Source organism: Carassius carassius, chromosome 44 (genome assembly GCF_963082965.1).
Source record: "Carassius carassius chromosome 44, fCarCar2.1, whole genome shotgun sequence".
Lineage (NCBI taxonomy): Eukaryota > Metazoa > Chordata > Actinopteri > Cypriniformes > Cyprinidae > Carassius > Carassius carassius.
In genome coordinates, this window is record NC_081798.1 from 1,731,485 (window position 1) to 1,739,347 (window position 7,863).

The 7,863-nt window shown below is 33.2% G+C and overlaps 1 long non-coding RNA gene across 1 annotated transcript in view; it reads right to left on the reverse strand.

Annotated features, from left to right (window-relative positions):
* The window catches only part of LOC132126462 (uncharacterized), a 34,294-nt gene extending 26,550 nt beyond the window's left edge, over positions 1–7,744 (reverse strand). Inside the window, exon 1 of the long non-coding RNA XR_009427391.1 lies at positions 7,518–7,744. This is a non-coding gene — a long non-coding RNA (uncharacterized LOC132126462). The remainder of the gene's footprint in view (positions 1–7,517) is intronic.
* Positions 7,745–7,863: the final 119 nt, after the last annotated feature.

Below are 7,863 nucleotides of genomic sequence, written 5' to 3' on the forward strand. Positions count from 1 at the left end.
ACTTTAAAATGAAATAATATAAAAATAAAAAATTATTTTATTTTATAAAATAAAAAAATATTTTACTGATTTTATTCAAATGACAAAAAATTTAATAGTATCTCAATAATACTAAAATAACACTAAAATAAGGTGGAAAGAGGAGGAAATAACTACACCCAAGTATAAATATTATCTCACATCATTTGTGCTTAGTGCAAAAAGTATTTATTGCTATTTGTATTTGGTGTAAATAGCTTTAGTCTTTTTTATGCTAAATTGGTTAAATGGGTTTAACACAAATATTTTCATTGTTGTAGCATCTGAGATGCAAAACATGAAGAAAAAATTTAAAACTTTGAAACCGATGAAGAAACAGCGACTTCTTCCCGAATGATTCAGAAGACAGCCTTTAATTCTGAGACTTTGAGTCTTAAATTTCATAAGTTCTCTTGTCTTCAATATTTAGTTCTTGTTCATCAAAAAAAAAAAAAAAGTTTAGATTTCTTGCGAATTGCATGGAAACCTATGAGGGTCAATAACATTCAAAATCTGTACAGCCTTTCCAAAACAAGTTCAAGACCCTAAATGAAAAACAGTCACAACATCTCAAGAAATCAAATGTTTAACCAGCGTTTCACACAGTATAAAAATCAACAACACATTAAGCCAAATGTTTCTCAATGCTCAATCTAGTATAATGAAACCTGTAGCTTGAAATGACTGAACTTCAGCACTGAAATTCATCAGCAAGCTGTTGATAGACTAAATGTCCATTAGAGTCGAGTTTCATGATAAAATGCCATCAAAGACTGCGTTGAGTGAAGAATGAGACTTTAACAAAGACAAACGATCATTGCATTTTACACTCAGATGGATTTCACTGCCAGCAAAAGTGTTTATCCTGAAAGTGTAAATGGCATTCAAAACACATTATTTCAATCAACAGAGCAAGAGAGTGAATGTACAAGCATTCAGTTAGAATAACACACAAATATATTTTAGTAATGAAGTACATCATTAATTCAGAAGCTTGGCAGCTTGCGTGGTTTCAACACACCTCGGATTCTGCAAATGCCATTTTAATCCAATGTCATTGTTGTGGGTCGATGTGCTAAACTGGTTTTCGTGGCTCCTCGTACATGTAAATCCTGCGTTAGCAGAGAAACAAGAACATGAGAGTTTGGTTGTTCTGCTTTTAAAGGCAAAACACACTGCTAATGCAAACCACCATCTGGCTTTCCTTCACCTCAAACCAGATCTTCAAACAATTCTCACATACTGACACAGAATCACGTTAATAAAGCATAAGCCTGCAGATCCATACTTTCGATTTTCAGCATCAAATATGGATCACTTTGCAGGTCGTTCTGGCCAAAAACTACATCAAAAGAAGCTTTTGGCTTAACTGTCGATAAGCACTAACTCAAGTAACCTTGTAAACTCGTACAAGTACAGGTCAAGATGTGCAGTGAGGTCAGATCGGGTCATCAAGGTCGACCTGCAGGTCATTAACCTTCTCCATCTCGTTTTTCACAAATTGACAAGAGATCACATGGTTTTTCTGTGTAGCTTAATTTCCAAAGAGTGGACTTTGCCCTTAGATGCTGAATCTTTCAAGAACATGAAAATAAAAACAATAAAAATGAAACTAAAATTATTATAAAAAATAATAATTAATAATAACAAAAATAAATTTAATAAAAATAAGACTATTTTGCTTTTTTTAAAGACATGCACACATTTTACTGCAATGCATAACAATAACAAATAAAATACATTTTACATTTTAGCACTATAAAATGCACAGACTTTCATTGTTGTTTTAGTTTAGTTTGTAATTTCAATTATTTGTTATGTAATTTCCACTTATTTTTGATCTGCATGAAGCCATAACAACAAATACTATCGTGTTTAATAAATAAATAATATTATTTTATCAATTCAATGCTATTATTTATTATCTTATCAATTCAATGCAAAATGATACAAAGAAATATAGTTTATATTTTTTTATTACTACAAGCACTTTTTTTTTGTTCCAATTATTTATGAATGCAATACAAACAATAAAAAATTAAAATTGCATTCTTTTGTTTTTTCATTAACAAATCCAGTACAACAAATACTATTATATTTAATAAATATAATAAATATTTTTTTCTGCAATAAATAAGTATGTGTTTGATTGTAAAGGGAAATATTTTTCATGGTTTCCAAAACCAACCTTGATTTGATCTTTTTTCCTTTAGATTTTGTAGCTAAATACGACTCTTGACATGTTTTATGAGGTCTTAATTCAAACTAAACGTCACTAAAAGTCGCTGCAGATTAGAAGCTGCTACATTAATTTCATTGTAAGGACCACAGTGAAGCACAAACATTCTGGCACTTTCTCCAGCTCGCTAAATTAATGCATTAAGAGCCACAATGGTGGTGTAAAAGTCTTCGTGGGAGGCCGCTGGTTTAAGATGAATTAGGAAAACGATATCCCACCATAAACCGCTGGAACGATCCCTCCTCTGTCTGGATCTATACAGCTCCGCTCAACTGGACCAAACTCTCCCAGCAACTCAGAAACTCAACCTGAGATGCTCAAATCTATGGTGTCTGTGTCTGCTCTGACTGCCTCCTGTCCCACAATGCTCCTCTGTTCTGGGTCCTTCCCGCGAGAACCGCACATAAAGGACACATAAAGCCTATATCACAAGGTTCATATAACACTGTTACCCAATGTTCAGGGTCTCCAGAAAGAGCGAAGTGGTTTCCTCCTTCTTCTTTCTGTTCATGCCGCTTATCGGGTTCCAGACTGGAGCTATGAAAGAGGAAACGACATGAGAACAATGAAGAATTGTTAGGTTAAAGGAGGAGGAAAATCAATAGAGAAACAATGTTATTGACCAGATGTTGTTCGTTCGTGGTTCAGGAGAGGTTTAAATGAAGTACCAACCTTGTTTTAGAAGCTTCTTCTTCAACAAATCAAATCAAATATGGAATTTAAACACATTAAAAAAGTGGACATTTCTTTTTTAAAATAATAATAAGTTAAATTTAGCATTTTTCCCCTTAAAATCCTCCCTATTGTAATACAGTACAAAAATAAATTAATATTAATTACTGCAATATGCATGATTGTTTAAATTTATTTATTTATCTATTTATATTTTTGATGATGTTATTCGCAGATATAAATAAATAAATATATAAAAAATTAAATAAAAACGTTAAAATCAAGCTTGTTTTCATTCAAATTTAGCAGGTTTTAGCAGAATTTCACACAAATTTAGCAGGTTTTCTCCCTACTGCAATGATAAACGAATAAATTAATGTTATTAAATGTGTTTTAATGCACATTGCATTTCATTTTAATTTTTGGAATTGTTGAACATTGGAATTGTTTTGTAATTCTGCCATTCAATGATAATTTTTGAGTATAAATCCATTAATGCTAAATACTAATAATCAAAAGATTGAACATTTAAATAAACTTTTAAAACAAACTGGTCTCAAATGTTGTTAAAATAAGAGAATAAAAGAACAATAAGTGAAAAAAAGTCTGGAGAAACTGCACGGACCTCATGAGTTATTTCCAGGACTAATGTGGAGTATGTAAAGAACACATCTCCTGAGAGAATCAATATTATTTTTACACAAAGCTGCAAAGAGATTATCATGACTGAATGTTCAAATGATGACGCATTTAACACAAAATCCAAAACATACTTTGATAATCAGAGGGAAATGAGGGTCAGGCTGTTCAGGTTATCACACTGTGAAAATTATGGTTGTTTATAGCACAAGGATTAATAGAACGTGTTATGAGTACATTTCACAACTTTTCAAAACTTCATTTCAGAATTATTTGTGACATTCTAGCCATTTTTCAGCAGATTATTTATGTAAAAAATAAATAAACAAACGTTCATTACTGTAAAATACATAAGTGTTTTACTGGACAATTTTGGAACATTACAATTGTTTTGAACTCCAGTTATTCTCAATGAATTTTTTTATTTTTGAAATTACTAGCACAAATCAAATTAAAGATAAAATTAGCTTGTTTTGGGGACCATTACTTTTTCTTTCATACTATCAACGTGTTTTCTCTTCAAATCCTCCCTAATGCAATGAAACAAACAAACAAACATTTTAATGTCTGCAATATAAATGGGGGGGGGGGGGGTTATGTTCTCTTAAAAAATCTGTTAAAAGTAGTAAATAAATACTAAATATTAATAATCATTAGATGTTTAAAGTAAGAACCAACATTATCATTCTTTTAAAACCAAGATGCACAAATTAAAAGAAAGTAAATTCTCACACCATTTTATTTTCAGTCTCTCCATCATTCTGTGTGAAGCCTCGTCTCAAAAGGGTCTTTAAAATAAAAAAAGCATTGAAATTGAAGTTTTTGGGGGGACCTTACATGTTTTATACAAAATGTAAAGCTTCAGCTGTGTCAGTCACATAAGCTTATTATCCATTTTTAATCAACATTTGTGCTCAAAAAGTCTCAGAGTTTGACAGTCTCACCAAAATAATAAGTCAAGAAAGAGATTGTGGTTGATATTCAGTTCATTTGAGAAGAAAACAAGTCGAGCTGCACTGTGACACAGTATTCAACACTATACTCTGTTGCATGATGCACACGACTGTAACACATCATCCAGGAACTTCATGCATTCAGAGAAACCATGCATTGTGCACAATAATCATGGCGCAAAAATAGAAACAGTAAGGTAGGATGCCATTCCAAACATAGCGCTTTTCAGGGAGTGTCACCCGAGTTCACCTTAACATCTAGTTTCCTTTGACAGTCTTTTGTGCTCCGAATGAAAGAAAAACTCAAATCATTCACAATCCAAACCACTTCATTAGACCTCAGAACTGAGCTTCATACACAAATCTTCATTCATGTCTCATAAAGATTCGAGTTCAGTGGGTTTAAACTGATTTGCTGGTAAAGTGGGTCACTGTCGCTGCATGAATCGCACTGATTTCATTCACAGCCGCTTTCTCTGCTTCAGTACAGTCTGATGTCCACCACTGCTCTACGCATTATTCATACAGGAAAATATGATATATGGGTTTGATGAGGGGGAAAACAGCACAGTCAGTTGATTTATACTCTGACTGATGGTGCTGTGACTAAACTGTAATCCCATTAACAAGCTAATGTTTTAATGCTTTTGAGGAACTGGGTCTGAGGATAAACCAGAACCAGTCTCCTACTGAAAGTCTGACAGTCGGGCGAACGGCTCGCTCAGATTTAACCAGCTACGCCGCTTATTACACGCAGCCATGTTCGGCTGAATTAGAGCTCCTGTACTCTGACTTTTCACATCATTAATGTAGGTTCTGTCTCTTTACAGAGCTTTAAGCTAGTCGAGCACAGAGTCGCTCATCCGAGAGCACAGGATTTGTGCTAGTGGCTTATTAGCTGGAGAAATACTTTCACAGTTTAATATCTGTCAAGCTCTGCGGTGACCAGACACATAGAAAAAGTCCAAATTGAAAGGAAAAAAGTGTTTCTGAAATGGTTTACTCAAATGCAAATGTGAAAAAAAGCTTTCTTTTCACACAAAATCATGTAAAATTAAACATGCATAGCGCTGGCTGTATAATACACACAAAGAAGTCTCTTCTGCTCACCAAGCTTGAAATTATTTGATCAAAAATAGAGTAAACAGTTAAATCGGAAAATATCTTTATGACTACAAATAACAAAAAAATACAAATGTTATTCCTGTGATTAAAGCTGTATTTTCAGCATCATTACTTAGAGTTTATTAGAAAGTTAATTAGAGTTTATTAGAAATCACATTCAAAATGTCTTTACTGTCACTTTTGATCAATTTAATGTATCCTTGTTCAATAAAAGTATTACTTGCTTTAAAAAAAATACTGTAGAAGTCTGAAACTATTGCGGTGTCCCATAAATGATGTAGAAGGAAACAAAATATAGAAACACAAATGTCAAACTTGATGATGTTTAAATGTCAAACAAAGAAGTCTTTTAGTAATCAAACTGCAGTTTAAACAACGCAACGATGATCAACAAGATAATTTACCGTGCTTTCACACCCATTACACTACAAACATTTGCTAAAGTGGTTTTTACTGACTCACTAATGCATCTTGTTTGCCAAAAACTGTTTATTATTAACTATGTACAGTTCTCAGTTTATCCATAATGCAATGAAACTAGTTTTTAAGTTTAAGCATAAAAACAACAAGTGTAATACTGCTGTAAATTGTTGTTGTTTTCCCAGAATATACATTTTTTTAGTTTTCTGTTTAATTCTGTTTAATGCAATTGTGTTTTTGTTTTTCCAAGCAAAAAATAAATATACATTTTTCTCTGATTTACAGAAGACACCCACTAAAACGTGATGCAGCGTAATGATCTTGTCAGGCTTGTTTACAACAAAAATCACTTTATGACATAATAAAAGACTAATTACTTTCACTCCAAATACTAATTAGTTGTCATTTTAAATGTTTAAAATTTGCCACTATCCTAGGTTTTACCCATTGGTCAATAAGAATTTTTTTAGTTATTTAAAAAAAACAATGAAATTTAATATGCTCCCTTGTTCTTTTATATATTTTAATATTTACAAGTCAAAATAAGCACGTTTTACATAAATATTGTGTTAGACTGAATTACATTTTAACATTGTTTAAACCAGATTTTGAGATTTTATTCTCCAAAAACTTAACTGAAATCTTAAAAGTGGACACTAAAGTGCTTTCTATGGACATTAAATCACTTTTGCATTTCTTTTGATGCAGACATTTTAACGTCGTAGGCTACACATACAAATAAATACAAAGTTATTTTTATAAGATAACACTGAATTTGCTTAAGAAAAGAAACTAACAGCAGCTTTTCGCTGAACGAACAATGCTTTCACGTCTGCAGGGAGTGTCAGGAACTTGGCATCTGATGCCATAATGCTAACCTGTCATCTTTTCATCATATTACAAAACCCATCAATCCATTAAGAGTGTGCAAAACTCTCTTCCATCACTCAGGAGTTTTAACATGTCCATTCTGACCGCTTAACTTATAATTACATACGCAATGCAAGTCGTGCTAGTTCTTTAGTTTGTGTTTTCTAGGCCAGTTTTCATCACACGTCTAACCTAATTTGTCTGCACTAATCAGTAAAAGTGTAGAAGAACAAGTGCTCTGTCAGGCAGAGACTTCCAGCACTCAACTTTCAGCTATTCAGAGATGGTCTCCATATCACACGCTATGAATTATTTATATATGCAAATACAGAGCTTCAACATGCATGCACTGAAGCCCTCCCAACCTCACCGCCGTTTATAATAACAAACAAATATCAGTTTTCTAATGCACTGATATTTCCGACTCTCTTTTTCATGATAAGATCCAAATGTTTTGACATTGTTGTTCTGAACGAGTCTTGGGCCACGGATGAAGTGTTGGTCATAGTGTGTTTTGTAATGTGAAAAATGATAGCGCCCCACCGTGAGATCTCTGTTTCAGGCGGATGCTATTGACTTACTGTGTGTTCGCTTCACTGGCTACAACAAATGAAGCTGGAGAGATGCACAGCAGTCTGATGTTTGCTGATAAGGGAAGACATGAGACTCGGCTTGGGGTTCATTCAATATCTCTGACTTCTGTTCTCAACTCTGAGCTACTCCTGTCCTGTCTCCTAAGAAATAAAAAAAAACACTTCAAAATTGGTGAGCGACAGATGGCAGGCAGCACATTTAAACCCTGCTAAATATTAACTAGTATCTGCTGTTCGGTGTCCGACTTTGTATGCAAACAGCAGCATGTTAGACCTAATGTTTGATTAAGTATCAGGTGTTTGTAGTTTGCAATGCTTAAAGGAATAGCTCACC